General features: G+C 41.5%; 1 long non-coding RNA gene across 2 annotated transcripts in view; it reads right to left on the bottom strand.

Moving 5' to 3' along the window:
- The window catches only part of LOC148321427 (uncharacterized), a 73121-nt gene that overhangs the window by 48215 nt on the left and 919 nt on the right, over positions 1-23987 (bottom strand). The window contains exons 2-4 of one of the 2 annotated variants that reach the window (XR_015846929.1): positions 22158-22241; positions 9174-9336; positions 7754-7827 (exon numbers count right to left, since the gene is read on the bottom strand). This is a non-coding gene — a long non-coding RNA (uncharacterized LOC148321427). The remainder of the gene's footprint in view (positions 1-7753; positions 7828-9173; positions 9337-22157; positions 22242-23987) is intronic. The other variant, XR_015846928.1, reaches the window with a different exon arrangement.

The following is a 23987-nucleotide window of genomic DNA, read 5'->3' as shown; positions in this document are numbered from 1 at the left end:
TAGTGAACTAGTGAGTAAAGGGACTGCTACCCTAAAAAAAAATTATTCCCGATATTAATGAAGTAGTTTAAACTCTAAAGATACTCCAAACCGAGATTCCAAAACAGTTACAGTATATATTTTCAAATCAATCAATCAATCAAAAAATCAACTCACCATAACTCCCACTAACAACCCAGGCTAAACGAGGCTCTCAGTCAAGATGAATGACTTCAACATACGTTGGTGACACCGATTAATGTACTCATTTCCATCTTCTGGCACAGTTTTCAGACGCATTAACCACAGAGTAATAAAACTAAACAAAACTACAATAAAAACTACTCGCCGTTTGACAACTCCTGTAGATTACAATTGAAGTGAAAAGTAAGCAAAAGTAAATTAGAGGCGATGAAGAGTCGCCACTCTCAATCCAGAGCAACTAAATTGCGTGAATTCAGCTGTGTCCAAGCATTTGCTGCTTGCACCACATGCACAGATCTGCACTCAAACGACAATATGAAGTGGAGTGAAGTGAAGTGAAAATATTAGAATCTTCAGGGGAACTCATTTTTCACACTTTCACGCTCTGAGCTTCACTCCCATAACCCGCTAGCCTCGTCGCGAACCCCCTTCGCTCCTCCCTTGGTCAACATGGCGACAAAAGTTGCGGTACGGCGTTTATGACAGCGTAAAATAACATTCTGAGCTGGACGTGGTGTACGCTGCCGATGAGTGTTATTAAATATTTCACCGCATGATCTACTGCGAACACAATGCGGAGTAAACGAGGATAAAATGTGAAAATGATCCCTCGGGGTTGCTTGAGTTATCTCTCCTAAGTGTGCCCTTGTCATCCGCCGCGCAAATTATTACCGTTGTTAAAACAGCAAGCGGGACTTCAAACGCTCCAACCTTCAAAAGTACAAAAAAAAAAAAAAAAACTGCACGCTTGCCAACATGAAGCCTGCACTTTACTTCGCATTGACCTTCGAGCGCATGCCCACCCACTCACACACAAAAGCATGAAGAAAATGTTGCTCTTCTAAAAGGTCAGCGTGTACCTAGCGTCTCTGGTGACTTTTTTTTTCTGGCGTGCGTAATTCCAATTTCATCTTATTGTGATACCGCAAGGGGTCCAAATGACAAATAAATCCCTAAGAGCCATCCAACTTTGTATTTTCCGAGGCTTTATAGTAATGTGTATGTTTATGGACGTGTGACTCACCACAAGTCATTGACGACGCGTTTGAATGCGCACAAGCAGCAGCTAGCGTGGGTCATCATTCAGATTTATGCTTCCGTATTCGATAAGAGCACAACGCGGCATCGCTCACTGGAGTGTGCTTGTGCGTGCGTCCGAACAGAAGGACGCCTTTTGCGAATAAACCGGAAACATGGTGCATGCCTTATCTTCAGATGTGACAAATTGTGAACAAAAAAAAAAATAATCATGTTAGCATGAGAATCTAAAAGCAAATGTGACTTCGATCGACGCCGCGATTCCAGTTGAAGCAATTGAGCGTGTCGTACGAGCGTAAATGACCACAGACAAGACGACGGAATTGATCTCGGCCGCCATCCATCGGTGCGACTCGGCTCATTAGCGCTTATCTTTATACAGGATCAACTTTATTACGTCCGTTGGGAAACCGCGAGGGGGGTCAGACGCAATAAAATGAGACGTAATTAATTGCGCAGCGATTAAAGCAGCCCGTCATCGTCTTCAACTCATTGAAGTCAGTTAACAAATCAATTCCATTAGAATTTATGTCAGGAACGGTATCAAATAAATGATGTGAACGGGGCATTTGTTATTGATCAGCATCGTTTAACCTTATGGGAACTGGCCCGGAGGCAGGATATGTCGTGTTCTGATTCCCTTGGGTTGACTGACAGGCAGGCTACGGATCCAATTTATCGTGGCGAAAAAAAAAAAAAAATCGGACCAGAAAAAAATCGGGGGTGTGCGCAACCGCTTCTGTAAATCACAATCGCTGCTGCAAAAAAAAAAAAATTAATAAAAAATACATTTTAAAAAAAATCGGAACAGAAAAAAATCGGGGGTGTGCGCAACTGCTTCTGTAAATCACAATCGCTGCTGCTGCAAAAAAATAAATAAATTAAAAAAAAAAATCGGAACAGAAAAAAATCGGGGGTGTGCGCAACCGCTTCTGTAAATCACAATCGCTGCTGCTGCAAAAAAATAAATAAATTAAAAAAAAAAATCGGAACAGAAAAAAATCGGGGGTGTGCGCAACCGCTTCTGTAAATCACAATTGCTGCTGCAGCAAAAAAAAAAAAAATCGGAACAGAAAAAAATCGGGGGTGTGCGCAACCGCTTCTGTAAATCACAATTGCTGCTGCTGCAAAAAAATTTAAAAAAATAAATAAATAAATAAATATCCGCTGAAATAAATCGTCATCTCCTTTTGAAAAGATTACGAAGGCCATTATGGAGGATTTACTAGCGGGGCCGGTGTATTATGCTGCATTAGTTTTATGGAGGCGTCCCCAATACAATGTTGTCGCAAAGCAGCAATTATTAATTATTGTTGGAGCACGGCGTGTAAATCAGAAAGCTCGGCAAAAATATGGACAATGTATTTCCGCGTCCAAATAAATACACAAAAGAGTTTTTTTTTTGTTTGTTTGTTTTTTTTCGGCAAGGAACACCCAAGGATTGGTCACCATTCACACGAAGAACAATTTAAAGTATTCAATGCAGCAATTGAAATGAAGAAATCTCTCAATCGTGACAAACACGAGGATCGCAATCACTACTTCCCATCCAATCAGAGCGAAACCCGACAAATCCCGTTCCCCGTTTACATCAGAAAACCTAAGCGTGAAAGCCGTCTTCATTTTGCACTTTGAGCGCCCATCGCCTCACTCCAAACGCGCCAATCAATCCCGAGAGGGCGGCCACTAAAATGTTGACATTTTGGAGACGTCCTGTTTTCATCTGTCAGCTGTGTCGTTTTCCAAAGAGAGTGTTTACTTGTACAAACAAACGCACGTGCACGCCGAAAAATGTACATGCGCATGTACGTGTGTGTGTTTGTGTGTTTGTGCGCCTGCACATATGTGCAGCACCCGCCGTGTTTTCTTAGGTGTGTTGTCAGGAAGCTGGCTGTCAGACTTGACGGCTGAGGTTGTGCTCATTAGGTGCTTGCGCACACACACACACGCACCCACGCACCCCCACACACACGCACACACAGGTTTAAGGGGGTGACTAGTGCGGAAAACAGAGAAGTCATTCAGACAAACTGCACCTGTTTTTTTGGGGGAAAAAAAGGTTTAACAAGCAGTTCCAGCACAGAGAAATATCTGGTCATAAACACAGACGCAGAGCTTGGAAAAAAAAAGCGCAGGAAAATAAGAGCAAACGAAGCAAACAGGATTGAAGAAGGGATGGGTTGATAAAAGCGTGATGACATGAAAGTGAATTGAGTCCAGTGATGTCGGGATCGAGATGTCAACGGAGCGATGAATGAATGAGCAGATGGACAGAAGAGACGCAGAGGCCTTCACAAACTTTCCTCATCAAGGCAGAAAAAAAAAAAAAAAAAAATAAGCAAATGAGTTGCCCTCCCTCAAAGCATGCTAACGAGCTTTGAGCGCGGCACGAATTAGCCCCGCGGTGTTCTACGGGGATGGCGAACACGCCTCCTGCTGTCAGGCGGCGTGAAGGGTGACTCGGGCATCATTTGCATACAATTCCTATTAAGCGGACGTTAGCGAGCGAGCACGCCGGCGTTGCCTCGGAACACCGGCGAGAGATGGCAGGAGTCAACGGGTCAAAACCACCACGCCGGCTGTGAGCGGGAAGATGAATGAGGGGGAAATTTATGTTGCGGCTGAAAAAAAAAAAAAAAGGCTGAGTCAACTTTATCACAGAATGTTTTGTGGTAATAGCTCAGGAACCTTGTGCTTAACACATGTTCTCCAGAACCTCGCTGCGTTCACGCTGACTACAAGGTAGACGCTTGATCAAACCGAATCAAAAAAGATTACGAGTTTGATGGTGCAACACTGACACGCCGTTTGCGTTCTTCGAGCCTCTAATGAGTTTTTACAGCACGGGAGTTACCGACCCGCGCTAATGAGAGCCCGAGCAGTTCGAATGAAAAGGCCCGGACTCTCGACAAACAGCCGGCGGGTAAATAAAACGCTGCTAATTAGCATTCAGATGTCCTCGTCTCTTGTCTCCGTATGATCATGTTTCGCCTCCGTGCCCACTTTCGGGTCAAGGGGGCTGCGAATTATTGATGTGAGTAATAAAACAAAATGAGAGAGCGCAAATATGTACCGGGCATGACATGAGGGGCATAATATCAATAAGTATGCACAAATATCATGAAATATGATTTTGATGCAAAGTTTGGCATTGAACGAAGTAAGGGAAGACAAAAAAAGACACTTGCCGGCAGTTTTGAGCGGTTCCGATTTCTGCGGTACAATTTCGACTCCCCTTGCGAGATGAAAACTAAAAAAGACAACTGTGTGTTTCCCAGTGTTTATGACTGCAATATAAAAACACAACACCACATTAATATATCATCAATGCTGCGGTTGAACGAAGGAACAGACGGTAAATCATTTTGTGGCTTCCTCATCTGACTCCGCCCCTCCTATTTTTTTTTTGAAACATTGCTCACTCTCAGCCTTGTTCTTGATTTAATGTAGAAAGCCATTCAAAAAAATGCACAAATCACAGCAGTGAAGCAATAAAAAGAAGAGTCTGGTCTTTTTCATATTGAAAGCAGACTCGGGTGAAAAGCTCATGTTTGATTATCGTCGTTATTTAAAGAAGGGTAAAAGGAAAATGTGAAAAAGTATTCATACAAAAACAATATATTTTTATTTTTAATTCCTATACTAACCTATAACATGTAGTATGTTTATAAAACGTATTTAAGTGCCCCAAAATATGAATTTGAATTTTTTTATTATTATTATTAATTTAAAATAATAATAATAATACAAATAATAATGAAACAAAAAAATTGCATTTATCTTTTCACTGAATTCTGAGGTTGTGCACAACTTTTGAACATAATTTATTTATCACGAGTTAATCATTTGATGCTTGCTGAACTGACCACTAAGTTTTTGGGTTTTTTTTCAACTTTTCGCTTCAGTTAACTGTATCTGAATAGTTTTTCCACTTCAAGTGCCTAATCTGAACAAGTGTAGCACTAGAAAAAAAAAATTGGTGACATTGTAAAGCACGGGACTTTACATAAATCATCAAATTTGAGATAATTCCAATACAAATACGAGCATGAGGGACAAACTTGAAGTACATCAAGTGAGGCTTAGGGAATTATTGAGAAGGATCAAGCGGACAGCAGCTCCAGTTGGAATCCGGCTCCAGTATCACGATGCACACGTGGAGGACCACACACGACGACTTGACATGCTTCCATTGCAGTTCACGGCGCATCGCTCCTTGCACGTACAATTAAAGTGGAACGATCCCCCGGAGGGAGGCGGCTATCGTAAATATGGAAAACCCACGGCGTGCTTTTCTTCCTGCTTCGGCGCACGCCAGCGTCGGCGTGTTTGCGCCAGCCGGCTAAGCGCGACGGCAACGGTCCCGTCGCTCGTTGGCCGACCGTCAATGTGTGTGTTCCCCGTCGACGTTGGTGTTCTTCCCCCCCACCGGGTTCGGCCGGAGGAATTGCACCCCCGGTTGGGAAAGTGACTCAGCCCAGCTTGATTGTGAGCATGGAGCTTGTTTAGGTTTGCGCCATTTGCACGGGAATCTGCCCGGTAATCCCCGGTGCGGCTTAGAGTGAAACTAACAGAGCCACATGCATCCATCCCACACAATCAAGCAAAAACGAAGAAAAAAAAAAATCTTGGGTCAGAAATGCAAAACAAGTTTTAAGAAGCAACTGACATAGCGCAGTGAAGTCTAAACCTTGAGCTTTGTCGTAATCCCACATGCTGCTTCATCAAATACAATACAGTCATAACTAAAACGTTTCCGAACTGTACAAGTAACTGCTACACAACTACAAAAAAGAAAATATAAGATTTTTTTTTTTTAGATAAGTTAAGAGTGATCTTTTAGCCAGACAATTCACTCCAATTCCAAATGGTACTGAGTTTAGAGACGGATGTTGGGGGAATAAGGTACTCAAATTCCAAATTGTTCGACCTATGCAAACAAAAGCATGTGCTAGAAGCAAGTGACATGTTCGAAAAAATGCGCCAAATGTTTGCCTTTACATGCACATACTACCAAGACTTTCTGATTTTTTTCTTCCGCTAGTAGCCGCCAGGCAAAACGTAGCTCCTCCCCAACAAAGATCTTTGCTTGTTTGGAGAGATATACACCTTGATATACTTCCTTAACACCAATTATTACTTTTCTTTTCGACAGGGGGGGCTTGGCGCCATCTTGTGGCATTTTAGAATATTCATAGGAAGAGCACAAAAACTGAAAATCGGTTCCGTTTAAAAAGGGAGAGAATGGTTTGTCAACGAAAAATCCAAAACACACGATAGCCCGTTAATGCTTTGATGCTCACCGAACAAAGTTCTAATGAGGTATACAAAAAAAAAAAAAAGCAAAACATGTTTTTTTTTTCCCCCCGTGTTTGTTTTTCTACTATGCGGGCCAGCAAGTCTTACGTTTCCCTCCTTTTTCTCATCAAGAATTGTCTGTGGCACAAGACAGAGGCGTATTTATTTGAGTTGGGGCATTCAGCGGAGGGAAAGGGACTCGAGCTTGCGGCCAAAGCCATGAGGAGCCATGGTAACGCTCTACTGAGCTGACACGTTCCGCTAACACACACACACACACACACACATAAAGCCACTTCCCAGACTTTTCCACAGCTGTCATATATCTACGCATGTGTAACGCTAATGGACGCATAAAGAGTGTCTGTGTACTCTGAATGCGTGTGCGTGTGATTATTTCTTCCTCTATTTATTTATTTATTTTATTTTTTTGCGATTTGATTTGTCTCCTTGACTTTGGGGAGTTGTTTCTGTCTACAAGCCAGAATCTGAAGAGAGACACACACGCACACACACACGCACGCGTGCATAAGGGGAAGCTATTAGTAGCTGCGAGAGGCACACAATAAAGGTATTGTTACAACTGCTCCCCGTCAAAGACAATAAAATATTCATGGTAATAAATTGTAGGGAGACCAACGACGTTTTAATGCGGGGAGGCCCTGCACATACACACGTGGTATAAAGTGCATTATCATTCTCACAAATTGTTTGTTTTACTCTTTTGACCTGATATCTTATAGAATTAGTTTAAAAAGGGATGCATTAAAAGATTGTTTTTTATTAACTAATTAAATATTTCTCAGTTCATTTTTTCTAATTACATTGATGACAATGACGTGTCATTGTGACATGAAAATGAGTATTGAGGGCGCCTTGAAAAAGAAGATGAAATAATACAATTGTCATAATGAAGTTGAAATATTATGAGGGAGGAAAAAAATATTTTTTCTTTACCAAATAAAGTCAAAATATTATGGGGGGGGGGGGAAATCACAATTTCACCAAGGGAGAAAAGCGGCATTATAAAATGGTCCTGAACTTCGAACATGACAAAAGTTGTTACCGAAATCAAGTTGTCATATTAAGAGGCGGGGGAGTTAAAATTTAGATTTAAGTTTAGATTTACTCCATTTGTTTTTTTTTCATCAAAATAGCATCATTTGATGACGACGTCATTGTTTGCATATTCACTGCACATCTCTTTCATGATCCTTTTGCTCATCATTGTTACCTTTGGTTGTTGATTGGCTGGGACACTTGACATGATCCTGTTGGGCCATCAGGAATCCTTGCAATAAAACGGAGCTATGCAGCAATAAAAAAAAAAATAAAATAAAAGAGAGAGAGAGAGAGAAAAGCATGAGAAATGGCAAAAAAGTAGAAGTTTGCACATTGATAAATAAGCACCGTTGATCCGAGCAGACAAATGAACTGAGGCCAAACAGGAGCAAATGTAATAAATGTGAGCGTCCGCTCTTTAGCCCCCCCCGTACGTATAGTGGCGTAATGGATGACCCCTGCGGGGGTGGCGAGGCGCTTTAATGAAAAATAAATTCACACTCAGTGAGCGATCGTCGTTCTAAAGCGGGACATCAGTCATGTGCGATGGATTAAATGTGGTGGGGAACTTGCGGAACTTTTTTGCAGAGTCTTGGTGAGGCAGGAAGGGGGGGGTATACGAGGTGTCCCAAAAGGCAATACAAAAAGTTGGTTAGAGCTTTTTTTTTTTTTTTTTTTGTACGGAGTTCCAGTGCTGCCTTCCGGATGGACGAAATTTGCATGAACGCCCGCTCGAGCAATTTGATGCTTTCCTCATTGGTGGTAGACCTTGTTTTGAGAAACTTACCAAAAATAACGCAAGCCGTATTACCCGTTCTCAAACTGGCGCTGAACGGCAGCCGGGAGACAGAAAAAGTCTGGCAGGTGGCAATTTTGCAAAACTGCTCCAATGTCAATTGGTGCAAGGCGATGATACGCTTCCAAAGAGCGCAAAGCTCATGCTGTCAAATGCTGATGACCTCACGTCGAGCCGAATGATACCTCCGATGAAATTGGAAGAAGAAAGTGTGAAGAAGATAGTGACTTTTGGGACACCCTGTACTTACGGACGCGGGACGGGGAATGAAGTCGCCGCTGCAATTTATTTTCAACTTCAGGGGGAATAGAACAGGCTATAAACCAGGGGTGGGCAAACTTTTACTCAAGGGACACCGAGGCCAAATCATTTGCGGTTTTGTTTTAAAACTGTAAAAATAAAGATAGAAAAATATGACAATAATTCATTCTCTATGTTATAATGCTTTCAGACAAAATTAAATATATTTTTTGAAATTTTTGCCGATGACGTTGTTCCGTATGAACAATATACACTTCACAAAAAAAATTTACTTTTTGGTGTGTGAAAACAGTAATGTGAATATAAATCTATCTTTAAGTTAGTTAGTTAGTTCTGAAAACGAATTTTTGGTTGAAAATCCATTTTTCACAGCAGTAAAACATAAACTTTATCGGTTTGTTGCTGTTTTTTTTTTTTTTTTTGCAGTGTATACAGAGGCTAACCAAGATTAGCGTCGCTGTTAGAGTAATTGTAAGCCTTCAAACAAATTCTCCTCACAACAACGCATACAAAAAGAGAATACTAAAACACTTACAGGCATTCATTTTCTCAACTACAGCTTCATAGGGGACCTTCTCTGCCTCTTCTTTGCCCTCTTAAATACGTGGCAACTCTTCCAGGTGACCTCAGTGCTGCTTGACATGTTGCGGCACGACGGCATGAAGGTGTGCAAGTCAAGGTTTGGATTTGCTTTAATACTGCAAAAAAAAACAAAAAAAAAATTGTGAACATTGAATCGCAATTTTACGGGAACACAATTTTTGACGAGCAAACACAGAAGATGTTATTATGGCTGGACAAGATACATTTAGAGCGATTACTCATCTAATCCACATTCCAGGAGAAACCCCAGCTCCACCTTTGGCACATTATTGTTTTTTTTTTTTTGCTCCAGCTCCTTCATTTAACGGCAATGACAAAGTGTAGTGCGCGCGTCAAATGTTGCACAATTCGTTGTGACGCCAGGGTCGAATGACTCACAAAGAACTCGCGCACATTCGCTCAATTCAAGAGGCGTTCAATGATGATATGCGCGCAAACATGAAGAAATATCCAAGATCAAGACAAACACCTGTTGCACACCCCATTTAAAAAATATTGTTCGAAGTATCAAGTCGGATGACATTAAATGGCGCTACATGCTACGTTACGTCACTTGTGACCCATTTCTTCATGTATCTTCATTATGCGTAATATTCAAGGCACATGTGAAGTACAAAAGTTCAAGTAGCAATATACGCTCGAGTCCGCTATTACTGGGAGATAATTATTATATTCCATTTAGGCTAATTTCCGGGTTGTCTTCTTCTTTGGTTTTCATTTGCAAAATTCACATGAATCTGACTGTTTGACAGAGAATTAAAAAAAATATATATTCAACAAGTTCTTCATTTATGGTATTAATTAGCAGACTACACTTCCTAGTATGAGTCCAACAAACCAATTTTTTTTTTTTTCTTTCTTTTGTAGTAGTGAATGAATCCACATTTCATTCGATTGGAACAGAAAGCCTCGACCGGCATTACATTATGAAGGATTAAACTACATTGACATTGGATTGAAACAGAAAGTTTGTGTTTCAAGGATGATAAGAAAATAGGTAAGAAAATAATACTTGAATGTACCAAAAAAAAAAAAAAAAAACATTTCGGCAGTGTTCACTGTACATGCTTTTTTTTACAGAACAGTGGATTTAAAAGTTACGGCTGAGGTGTTGCGTCCCTGGTCAGCAGGTGGGGGTTCAAGTTTTTGCACAAGGGCACCTTATTGGTCCTCATAAAGGGAACTTGAATCGCTCCAGCAAACAGCCTCCACTTGCTTCTTGTTCTGGTGCGCGTTGGGTCTCAAAGCTGCCAAGTCCTTACGGCCTGAGCTACTGCCGCCCAAATAAAGAAGGTATTGATTAACGCTCCGTGGCAACAACACATCTCTGTGTCCACCGTAAAATATTCCGCTCCCTCGCTGCGTTTGTGTGAAGATAATTTAACGCGCGCTCGAAATCAGTTTTTCCCGCGCTATTTGTGTACGAGCGTGCGCTGGTGTCCTCGCTTCACCTCCCCCAATAACCGTAAATCCTGCGCGTAACTGACTCATGCTGTCAAGACGCGAGCGCGGCCAGAACAATAATTTTTGTCAAACTGCGTCAGGCTGTCCCCAGCGTGGGGATATTTATACGCGCCTTCGCTCTTTGCCAACCAAATTAACTGCCCCTAAACACAACATTATCACTTGCGCTCGCACGCACGTGCACACGGACCGCGGTCAAACTGTGGCCCGTGGGCCATGTATGGCCCAGACTGCAGAATCTTTTCCGGCCAAAAAAAACTAAAAAAAAAAAATTTAAAAAAAAATTTTAAAAAAACGCCAATTTATAAACAATACGGAAATTCATGACATCACAACAATGTGGGTGCTGTGGCCGCCTTGCGTGACGAGCGTGCTTCGTACGTGCTATCGTTAAGCTAGCTTGTGTGTTTCATATTAGCGTAATACAAACGATACAATTATCATCTGACGTGTCAACTGCAATTTATTTATTTATTTATTTTCATCGGCTGGTCCAAAGTGGCCCACGGACCAGTGATTGGGGACCACTGAACTAGTCCACAGTTTTGTGTTACTCCTAACATTTAGTTGCTGTATCTTAGGTTGAATCTGCTCAGGATAAAGCTACGAAAGTCCTGTGCCATTTTCTCCGAGGTGGTTCGGGATTGTTGGGCCTTGGCGGAGGTTGTCGCAAGCGATGATGGATTGAACGGAAAAAAAAAAAAAAAGGAATCAATTATCCAATGATCTCTGCTGTGAGCTTAAGCCGCTCGACTCTCCTGGAGCTTTGAAAAACATCAGAACAAGGTTAGCAACAAGGTTACTCCCCCCGAACACCCCCCCCACTTTTTTTTTTTTTTTATATAACACTGGGGCTCAAATCCTCAAGTTGCGAGACAAATCCTTCAGCCGCTTCTTCAGTGGTGCTGAAAAGGAAGTGAACTTGTGGTCACAGCAGAAGCAGCCAGGGGGGGATTTGTCAGGGATACGAGGACATTTTCATCACACTTTGGGGTGTATTTATGCTTTTATCTATTAATAGAAGCAATTGTAAAATTATTTTTCAAGTTACTTCAAATTATTAAACAAGTCATTTTTGATTTTGTAACATGACCACATTTTTCTGAAAATTGCAGGATTTGATGTCTTTTTTTTTCCATTTTTCCTCAAATTCTTTTTGGTATGAATCCAATTATGTGCTATACAAATTGGATTTCTTCATTTACTGCCCGACAATTTCTTGTGTGAGTCCGCTGCAGTAGCACATAATATATATTTTTTTCCGCTTCAGACTTCTGCGTTAGTGCGTAAATCCGAGAAGCGACGCTACTGATGACGTCCATCCTTTGTTGCATTATTGACGCTGCAGCTACCAAACTGTGTCGGCCTTGAGGGAGGTCTGCTGAGTAACAATTTCAGGGGAGGGAGACGCATCGTAAGAAGTTTGATATTGCCTATTGCCGCTCATATAGAATTTAGAGCACGGGCGTTGGATTTAAAAAAAAAAATAAAATAAAAAATGAGCAGCAGCAAGAAATGAAAAAGCAATGAGTTCATTCGCTTTGAGTGTGTTCATAAAATTCAGCTCATTAATTATTGACAGGAGGAGAAGCTGAGGCAGATGCACAGATGTGGGGGGAACATACTCAACACATCCCCGAAATTCAAACAAACTACACTCCAAAAATCACACCCATGAATAATGATAATAATAATACTGTAATAAACGATAAAAAAACAAGTAAGTAATTCACATCTTTATAATGCGGTCAGATTTGAATATGGCGAAAGAAGAAGGGTATTCAATCATGCATTCAAATGGAGTCATAAAAAAGTCAGCGACAAAAAAAAAAAAAAAAGAAAGAAAAGTTTTTCACTGGAAAAAAAAAAGGGAGTAAAAAAAAAGTAAAGGTGTGATTCAACGCAGCCGGTGCGGCGGTACAAAAGGTCAGTAGGGTTGTCGCGTTGTTCTTTTCGGTTGCGCGTCTGCGATGAAAGATGAAATAGAAATTTTCAAATCTCTCCAGACAGAGAAATGAAATGACGGAGCGCTTTCCTATTAAGAAGGCTCCTTGGCTACTACACAAGACAAGGAGAGGACTGGGCTGAGAATGAGACAAAAAAAAGGAACGAGACATATCCTGAGAATCACATATTGTAGGGGGGGGGCGGGGGAAAAAAATGATTCATGATGATCAATAAAAGTCTATAACAGCATTTTACTGGCTAACATGCCGCGAATGCAAAAAATCCAAGAGGACTTCACATCCTGCCAAAAAGAAGCGACAATGCATTACATTTGGCAAAATGAAACTTCTCAAGTCACTTCCATTTCCAAAATGTCACAGGATGGCATCAAAGCACTACTTATGTCTAAATGAAACTTCCCATTTCACTTTGAAATTGTTCCTTGGCAACAATATGCCACAAGAAGAGTCCAAGGAAGTATTTTTTTTAAAAGAAGTCGTCATTATTTTAAAGGGGTAAATGTACAAAAAATAGAGTCAAAATATTATGAGAATAAAACTGAAATATTTATACAGTAACTTTAGGAAAAAAGACAAACATTCCATTTTAAAGGAATCATTTTAAGTTCGGTTCCAGAAGTGCTGATCTCAAAACCTCCTTTCGTTCCAACTCAGTCACACGACTATAAGCAAATATAATCCCATCTTTTATCAAACGTGAAACCCAAAAAGCACGCTCGGAGAAAAGAATTAAAGAGAATAATCAAAAGTTGTGTGTGTGTCTGATCTTGTCCTCTCTCCTCAAGCTTGGTGAATTTAAACTACTTGTGTGTGTGGGTGTTGTGTCTCCTCAAGACGCATTTGCCAACCAAATTGCCAAAAAAAAAAAAAATCTTCCAGGAGGTTTGGAGTTTCATGCCTCCCCTTCAATATTTCATAAGACAATTTGCATAAGTTCAAATAAGAACTCATCACCTCGGCTTTTGGATTTTGATGTGATGTGATGCGCTCTTGACTGATGGTTGTGTTCGTTTCCCACAACCAAATCAGCGCTTGACGACAAGTTTAAGCTTTGAAAAAAAATGATTAAGAATTAATTTTGTTATGAGGTTACTTTTATGTATTTTTTTTTCCTGAGAATAACATAATGATGTGCTGAAATTGTTCAATCATAACTACACAAAATATAATTAAAAATACAAAACCTGTGACCCCGATAAAGCTACAATTTAACAATAATTAAGTCAAAATTAAGTACGAATTTTACAAGGAATGGTCAAAATGTCGTGATTTAGGAAGAATGAAGCTGGTGTTGATCTTTTCGCGGTATAAACATGCCAATTAACGAGCTAATTGACTTGACTGCGCGTTGCTCGTTTCTCTCACCACACCGGCCGATTTGCCGTGTCATGTTTTTGAACCATACCGCGTTGTGTGTGTTTGCATGTGTACCTTCGCCGCAATCTGGAGAGTGTACAATTCATCTGCATTTGCCAAAGATTAACCTGCTCACCTAACACATCCATCACTGGCACACGCGTGCACGGACGCGTTCGCCCTGGGCAAGGGCAGCGGTGCCCGGGCGTGCGTGCGAATTATGCAAAACATGCCGCGGTGCTGGCAAACACACGCACGCACGCACGCACGCACGCTCTCGAAAATCTATTTTAAATCCATCCGAAGACCTTGACGCCTTCCAGCAAAGTGAAAACATCATGCTCTGCTTCGATGTCATCAGAATATTGGCAAGTGGAAAAATTGGTTACCTGTGCCACGCTCCAAAATATATGAAAAGCATTACATGGATAATATGCAACTTCTAAAACTTTGAATTAATGCGCCACACACGTGAAACACGAGTAGCGAGTAACAAGCATATTGTCGCTAGCATGGGAAGCTAATGTAGCATAGTGCTGCTCCTTGTCAAATATTACAAATAAATAGTCGCAAATGTGTGTCATTACTCATATAAACTCCAAATTAATGTGTGTTTTTTTTCTAAAAATTGGTCAGAAATGCGTTGAGCAGAAAGTCTTGAGAGATGAATACCGGACAAATACAGGAAGTAGCAATCTAGCTAGTGGCTACGTAGCTCCACTCCTTTGATTAAACAGATGAAATTGAAAATATATGACACTAGTCACAGTGGCTCCAAATTCAAGTCAAAAGTCTTTTGGGCACAAAAACTTGGCCAATACCGGTTCTATCAAGCGATTGGAAATGGCTATAAAAAAATATGCTGACACGAGGACATTGACAGTCGAAAATGGATGGATGGAAATCGAATTAAGATTTAAGGGAGAACTGGGGTCTGCAGTCCAACGTTTTATTGATTAATTCATTGATCAAGAGTCCATCTTTTAGAAGTGACAGAAGAGAAATAAAGTGAGTGAGGAAAAAAAAAGAAGACGGGGTTAAAAGAGATGGAGAGTCAACAGAGAGTCATTGCAGCGCTTGGCAGCCTCGCGCCCCGACGAGTCGCTGTTTGCTTGGGTTGCCGCGGCAACAGCGAGCCAGGCTGCTGATAAGTTAAGCAGATGGTGCGAGGCTGACGACCGGGACTTGTTGGATCGCTTCCTGGTGGCTGTTGGTTGGAAAATATTGATACGGATAGGTTCTGGTGCCCTGCAATTGACTGGCGACCAGTCCGGGGTGGACCCCGTCCGTCTCTTGGGACGAAATCAGATGAGATCGGCTACAAAACACCCACGACGTCAACAAGGTCATCATAAGTCACAGTTTTAGACATTCTGGTTTAAAGGCTGAGACTATCGCCATTTTCAGTTTCGATCTACATTCTTACAAGCTTAGTCAGCAAATAATATTTTCAGGAATAAAAATAACCCATCCGAGCACAGAGAGGAAATTCAAACCCCACACAGGTTGTAAAAGTCGACCAGTGACAAAAACACTTGCTGAAATGAGGAATTTTCACACCTAATTACGCATGCGAAGGTGTGCTGGTCTGTTGCCAGAAGACACTCGATGAATAATGACTCTCTGCAGGGGGGAGAGGGTCGAAAACCGAGGGAGGGTTGCGTGAGGAGGAAGGAGAAAAATGTGCTAAGCGCAGATCAGAAATCTGCATTTGCGACCATTTAACAGAAAGATAAATCGCACGTCTGGTTGCCCGCTGGGATGGGAAACCAGAGCCGAGGGGAAAAAGTCGACGCGCTTGGGGGCGGCGGTTAAAAGTCGGGCGCAGATAAGAACGGGCGGAGACAAAAACGCACGGAGGGGGCCGAGAAGTCGAAGAGCATCACGGGGAGCGCGTGCTAACGGAATGGCGAGTGCGAACATTCCTGGCCGAATAGATCAGCTGGCCTGAGGAGAAAGACAAACACGGCAGAGGAAACCGCGTCTAGACTGCTCGCACGCACACAGATGCTCAAGCGACCTGCTACCATGGACAATGTGGGTGAGCGCTGCCAAGAGCATGAAGGGGGAGAAGGATGATAGAAGTCGAGGAAAAAGAAAAAAAAAAAAAAAAGAATCAGGTCGGAAGTTAAAGTAAGACAAATGAGCGCATGTAGTAGTGATGCCTCGTCAATAGAGGGTGCTAGAGTGCCGGAGGGGAGATAATTCGCTCACCAGCCGAAGCAACTTTGTATTTATTTATGACTTATTGAGGGATGTGTACCAATTTTATTCTCTTAAAAAAGATTAAAAAAAAAAAAAAAAACTCTTAATGAGTTGCCTGAATGTGGACTGAGGTCTGTTTTATCAGAAGTGGCTCGAAAAGATTTGTGGTAACGATAATTTCTGGTTACACTCAGTCAGGCTTCAGATCTATGATTAATCCTCTTTCAAGCGATTTAAAAATTTTTTTTTTTAAAAATCCAATAAGACACGACATTTATTTTACTCCAGGCCTCAGGTTGAAGTGGAAATCCACAGGCTTAAATGAAACCGCTGTTTGGCTTCCAGGCGACACGAGGATGGTAAGATTGGCTCTTTCATAAACACGGGTGAGTCACACTTTTGCATTCGATACAAATACGTGTTGTTTGTCATCCAGCTCTGTGTGAGTCAGCTTCCTATTAGCGGAAAAATCTACGAGTCGCAGGATGACACCGGGCTAAGAGTTGATGCCAACGTTACTGTCCATTCCAAAGACTGCAAAAAAAACAAAAAACGCAGGAAGTCGAAAGTGATGAGTGACCTTAAGTCTCATCAGAGGACGTTTTGTGCGGGGTAGGATGATTGAGATTTCTTGAGGGACCGGGACCCTGTAAGGTCACCTGACCCTGACCTCCATATCTACGAGCGTAGCTTCCTCACAGAGCTCCCGGGAGTGATTGACAGGTCAAACGGACTGTGCGCTGATTGCTAATTGGTCTCAGGTAAGTCCAAAACTTCCAATCAGCTCCACTACTTGGAGTGGAAAATAGACTTCCCGTGACACTTCACCGAGTTTTGCCTTGAATAACAACCTTGAAGGTGACCCGTTCTCTGGGAAGGCACGATTCACGACGCGTGTTCAAAATCGGCAGCACATTAGCACCAATTAAAAGCGATCAGCAAAGGTAGAAGCCACCTGAGCGTTCCCGTTGCTATCATGCACGGTCGTTGCTTTGTGGAAACACGGCCGTTTGATGTGTGCGCCGTGTATGGAAATGAATTGAAACCTCTCTGCGGGACTCCAGGCAATCTAGCGAGGCGAGCGGGGAAAGGCTCGCCAAGTTGAGGGGAAGACGGATATAGAGGGATCAAAGAGCGGGCTTCGTATTATGCGGGGTTCTTTGATGAGTCGCAGGTTGGAATTTACCACCTGCGATCCTATATGCCTTCATATATGATCCATGAATATTATCCTATAAAAAAATTAAAAAATGGGTTTCTTTCATAAATTTGACGTGACTGTAAATCTTTACAGACATTTGAGCTTGATAGGATTCAACTGTTTGCTCCAAAGCCGGCATTTATGCGGGTTATTTGTGGGTTTTGGAAGCGCTTGAGTGTGGTCCGGCCAAATGTCGATTCCTTTTGTTGAGACTGCGGTCTTGAAACAGTGATGGGAAATTTTATATTTTAGATTAGCGTCGCTACTGTTAGCTGATGCTAATTTATGCTAACTCACCGACAGCCAACGCCAAAGACCCAACGATTTTGATCGAAACATTAAAAAAATAAATCCTACATAATACTTTGTGGCCCCTTTTGCTTTAAGTTTCTTCACAAGTTCACATCGGGACAGAAACATAAAAGACCGAAATCCATTCGACTGGGACCCGGTGTAGGCATTTGTTAGCATGCCGATTAGCAAATCACCTCTGTTACAAGTGGGAACAATGTCATCGCCCTAATTTCCATGATCAATTTGGATCCCTCAGCAGTCGCCATGCGTCCAAGCGTGACAAATAGCTTGAGGCTCTGAAGGGCAAGACTGTAGCCTGTAAATGTGAGACGTCGCCGCCGCTACAACTCATTCCATTGCGCGCTATCAGAAAAAGGATCGGATTAGCCGAGGATGACGTTTATGGATTTACCACCAATACCGCGACGTCTAATCGCAATTCGAGAAGCGTCGACAGCCTTTTTACCTCCTCATTGAAATTATAACTATTGCCAGAATTTGCTTCCTCTGCTTGTCACGTCGCAAGGATGCTCTTAAAGCTGCTTGCGGTGGGGACACTCAAACGGAAGAATGGTGCAAATTCTCCAAAATGCAGCCAATCGTTTGTCTCGGGGGGTGAAGGGACCAACCCCAGATGCAAATAGCAAAAATGTGTGCTGCTTTTCTCGAGGCTCGATTGCGGTTATAAAAACAGAACTAAAAAAACAGAACAATTCCCTCAAGTGATATAGCCCGAGGACAATGTTTAATCATAATTAGCAGATAAAAGAGCACAAATATTGAATTTGTAAAACGCAGCAAAGGAAAGTGTCATTCTTTGATGCTACACAGTGGCATAGCATTATTTTGCTAACTCACCGCTAATATTAGCTAATTTATTCTGTGCTTGGTTCTATACAGATTAATACGTGGTTGTAAACTTTACTTGTTATGATATATATCCAAGTTTTTCTAAGGTCAGAATGCAGGTAAACAAAGGCAATGAGGTGGAGCAGCATTTAGCTAACTAGCGGCCCACTTGCCATAAAGTTCGATTCTTGGGTTAAATTCATTAAAAATAAATAAATAAATAAATAAAAATACAGTCAGTATGATATGCGCCCACAGTTATTAATATCAGAAAGCAGAAAAGCAAAAAACATGTAGCATAGCATCATTTTGCTAACTAGCGGCCCACTTTCCATAAAGTTGTATTCTTGGGTTTAAATTAATTACATTTTTTTTTTAATTGATAAAAATACAGTTAGTATGATATGTGCCCACAGTTATGATTATCAGAAAGCGGAAAAACAAAACCATGTAGCATAGCATGATTTTGCTAACTAGCCTTCCCAGCACAAACACTGCACTGATCTTTCGTCAGTTTGCACCTTGACCACATGGGGGCAGTGTAGTACGAACATAAGAATCTACAGTACTGTACAGGTGTCATATTAAATGTTCTTCACGGAGGATAAAGAATAATTGCCTTGTGCTCTTCTTTTAAAGCTACATTTCAACCAACAGATGTTAAAAAGACAAAATACAGGATCTTTTATTTTGTTTTTTACTTCTGTAAAGGAATTGGATCAGCACTTCTACCAAAGTATCTGAGCACTTTTGCCACTTCTGGCGGACACTCACAACGCCCTCGCCCTGGGCCAATACATGCCGAGCTCGACAACTTTCTGTCCAACTTATTCGAAAGCGTTGGTGACTTCTTCATGAATTTATGATTTACTTGTGCTGCTCTGGTGACTCGCAGCAATTTGGAGTTCCTTGGCAGCGAGCGTCGTCGTGTTTTGACTGTCAGCTACGCCCCACGAGGAAAAACAAATATATATATGAATAAATAAATAAATAAATAAAGAGCAAAATTGATGCGCTGGCTTGCTGAAAGAGATGAACAGAAGGACACTCTTGAAATGTTGTTGATGTATAGCCATCTCGGCTGTCCTGAACTGAGGAGGGAACTCCTCAGATTTATTATGCAGCCCACTAAAGCCCACAGACAAAATTAGCAAAGTAGCAACAAGGACAAGCCAAAACTTGGGAGCTTCTCAAAAGGAAAGAAAAAAATTTGAGGCGAAGTCCGGAAAAGACATGAGGAATGATGGAGAAATGTTGAAAAAGAAAACGCGCAAACTGTCATATTTTCACTTATGGAAGCAGCACTTCATAATCAAGCTACAAATCATTTGTAGAGACCGCTAGACACAATCGGTGAAAAGCAATATATTTAAAAAAAAAAAAAAAAATCGTTTACTAGTTTAACATTCCTAGCACAGGTAAGAAGCTTTTTTTTAACTCACATTTGCCAACAAGATAAATTATTTATCAAAGTGGTCGTCAACACTTGCGTGAGTCACTGAATGGATATGTTGTTTTTCAAGCATCTTACTCAGCATGCAACACGCCCTCGGAGCGCCGACCGCAACGTTTCTGATCTCGCGCCACACATTCACTGTCGGGACGACGTGCAAACCGCCAGGGATTTTTTTTATCCCCCCCCCCAAATGTTGTACACACCACTGGGCTGCATCAGGAGCGGGGGGGTTCTGTGGCGCCACAACAACATTACACCGCGTCCACTCTCGACTCGTGACGGTGGGGGGGGGGGGACGCTCGTTATTGGCTCGACCGGGAGGGAGTCCGCCAGGCCAGGAAATTTTGCGGAAAACACGGCGCTCTTCATTATGAATTATCTTGACGGTTCTCCGCGCAGGAGAGACTCCCTTTGGTGTCTTTCATCTGACTTTTTGAGAAGCAATATGTGTCCCGACATTAAGGTGCAGCTGCATAATGGAACGGAAATCCAATACCTCTCAATGACTCTTACCAACAAAGAAAAATAAAGTTGAGCTCTGCTTGATTGAATTGTGGCTTTTCTGATATTTTGAAGGCGCAAAGAGGAATAGCGCAAGGCTAAATATGCTACCAGGGCATCTTTCAATTATTTATAAAACTTGTTCAATACAGAATTTGTATACACAATATTGCGATCCATCAATCACTTTTTCGCAACTTTTCTAGCAATTTTTTTTTTTTAATGGAATTTTATCTACACTAATTCCCGCGAGAGTGAGAACCGGAGTTAAAGAATACTTTTAAAAAGTGTGTTTTAATGAGTTTTAATGTTCGTGTGGTAAAACTATATATACATGAAAAAAAATGTTGTTAGATTAGGCCTCTTGTGCACGGAAATAAATGAGGTGAGATGAGGTGTGTGATCGCTATGACCTTTCTCTTGCTCTTACGTGTCTTTATTTATAGGCACTCTCGAGACATACGCGTTGAATCCGCTTAAGACGATGGAGTCGCACATTGTCACACGGGCTAGGCAGAGTTGCCGCTTTGTGTGGGGGCGACCAAGAACACCAATCATCGGGGAGGGGGTTTGACCTTCTTTCGCATTTGGCAGAAAACGGCTTTGCAGCCGTGTGTGGCTTTCTTGGGCATCCATTAAATAGTTCAATTAAAAAACTTCTGGAGGTTACTTTTAGTGCAGTGAGCATTAAAGATAAAGGACTGGCGAAAGTTCGGAAAGACTTTTTCAACAGTAAACTTCTGGGTGAGAGGTGTTTTATACCCTGGACTGGTCGCCAGCCAATCACAGGGCACATACTGGAGAGCCAACCATTGAACTCACCATCACACCTGGGGACAATTTATTGACTCTAATATGTGTCTTGGATTGGAACCCTGAACCTCAAAACTGTGAAGCAGACCAGCTCACCACTTGTGCGAAATGTTTAATAAGCATTCCGCTTCGGTCTGATGGCGGCCTCAGTCAGACAAAAAGTCATCCTCCACTCTTGTCAAGTGCTCCTCACCAAAGCGCTCAAATAATGGAGTGATTTTACAAGAGCAACGTATATTCGGCTTGTGAGTGGATGCCGGGGCGTGTTATACGATGAATTGAATTTGTTGCATCACGTCGGCGGTGCCTCACGTTGACTTTCCACTCGCCGCTCAGCCCGTATAGATCGAGCGCGTCTAGGTGCGTCTGCTTTTCTAATAAGAGCGAATTACAACGTGGAGGAATAAACGGCTAATGGAAGTGTAGAGGCAGCAGAACGAGAAGGGGGAAGGGGGGGGGCGCTTTTTTTCCTGAGCGGTCTGCATACGTCAACAGTGCCATCCAGTGGCGGGCAACATCTCGGAAGAAATGGCAAACACATGTGATCCTCATCATTCAACAGCTGCTTACAAGTGTGTGTGCGTGTGTGTGTGTGTGTGTGCGTGTGGGTGGGGGTGTGTGTGTGTGCGTGTACATTGTCCGGATGATGAGTCACAAGACTCTTCAATGTACATCCGCGGAAACCCAAAACCGACCTCGAGGACCACTCCATCCATCAAAGCATTTTGCAGTTACACTCGGCAACAATGAGAGGGCGCCATTCATCAAATATCATTCGCGCGGTGCGTTCAGGGACACTCGGTCACATACCTCCAAGCGGGCAAACGTCCTCTTTTGGGGAGATTCACGCGGTCACGTCCTGTTTTCTTCTCTCCTGAGACAATAGCAGGATATCTGTTTGAAAAAATGACAACAAATATTTTTCTTTTTGTTTTTTTGTAGGTTGTCATGGAGACAAAAAGTGCTCCCACTGTGGATAAAGATAATACAGAAGTACAATCCATTCTGCATTTACAGTACATTATGAGTAATTTACTAAATAATTTATTAATTTAGCCCTTTTTCATTTATTGTAAATAGCAAATTAAAAAAAATAAATAGACATTTCTATTTTTTATTATATAATAGGTTAATCAATTTTAATGATGATATTATGATGGACAAAGGAAGACAGTAGCTGACTACATTAGATATGCCTGTTGCACAATCCACTGAGCATTTACATTTTTCCGAGCCCTGCACTATACATTAATTTAGCCCTTTTTTCCGCTAAGACGGCTATATTAAAATTGATTTGTTCATTTAGATTTTTTTTGTATTCATTTCCCTTATGTAATTGGATTTATAGTGATCAAGTGAATAAAATATTGGGAAAATTAATATTTTTACATTTACTGCATTACATAAATAGCGATGATTCAGTTGCTTCAACATAATATTTAAAAATGAGAATGGATTGTATCATTATTAAAATTAAAAAAAATACTTTCACCCCAAAATCATATCCAGTTGTTAATTCAATATTTTAAAAAAATCTATTTTTTTATTCATTACACTATCATCAATTAAAATAATTGCCACCGTGCAAGTCAAAATCTGCACTCATATTGACCGCACTGACCAGACAAAAATGCTTTAATATTCCACAAAACTAATCATCTTCCCGGCAATCTTTTTCAGCCGTCTTAGAGCGATGGAATAATGCAATAAATAAAACGATGAGCTGACTAATCAGCGGAATGGGCAAAAATTAATCTGGATGCAACTTATCTTCATGGCTGACTGCTTCCTTGTGCACTGACGCATTCCATTTTGACAGAGCGAGCCATTATGGTAGGACAGGCTTCGTCTATAAATCGAACTTAACTATTTTCGCTTAAAACATCGAGACTGGCAGGCATGTTTTTATAGTATTTACAGCATTTGCATTTTTATAAAGTCTTTACTGATCTGCCTTTGTGTTTACAGTAAAAAAATCTTCTTTTGTAAAGACACATCATCTCACAATATCCATCAATCAATGATCATTCATAAAATGAATATGCAGCTGTGGCTTAATGTCGGCATAAAAAGCAGGATTGAGGTGGATTGACATTCAGGAATCTTCAGCAAAAAATGGAGTTGAACTATTAAACTTCCTGCTTTTTATCTTTTTTTTTAAGTCTAGTTTATACAGTGACTGACTATCTATATATTACGCTGTCATCTAGTGGTCAAGAGTGGAATTGCACAACATAAAAGAGAGGGGGGAAAAAAAGGTGCTATGAACTGAACAAAAAAGAAAATCAGCCAAATATCGGGCCTGCAAACCCGGAACCCGCCATGGATGGGGGCTTGCAGTGCACAATTTGTGATAAAGTTACTGTAGTGGATTTCATTAGATTGTGCAAGTGTAACTAATGGTGTGAAAAAGACACACACACACATGATGTCTCACACATACACACGCACAAGCACACTATTCCTTTTCTTGAGCAACACCAGCATGCCCTGAGCTGATAAAGTTTATCAAGCGACACACACCTGCGATGGAAGGCAATGGAGCCTGCTACTGCCCCTCAGTATGTGTGAGTGTGAAGGAGGAGGGGGAGTGGGGGGGGCATAAATGCTGCTGGGGGCCCGAGGTGACAATAATACACT

This window comes from Idiotropiscis lumnitzeri, chromosome 16 (genome assembly GCF_059441095.1).
Source record: "Idiotropiscis lumnitzeri isolate Australia: NSW breed Sydney's pygmy pipehorse chromosome 16, RoL_Ilum_1.0, whole genome shotgun sequence".
Taxonomy (NCBI): Eukaryota; Metazoa; Chordata; class Actinopteri; order Syngnathiformes; family Syngnathidae; genus Idiotropiscis; species Idiotropiscis lumnitzeri.
This window is presented reverse-complemented; position numbering and strand designations above follow the sequence as displayed.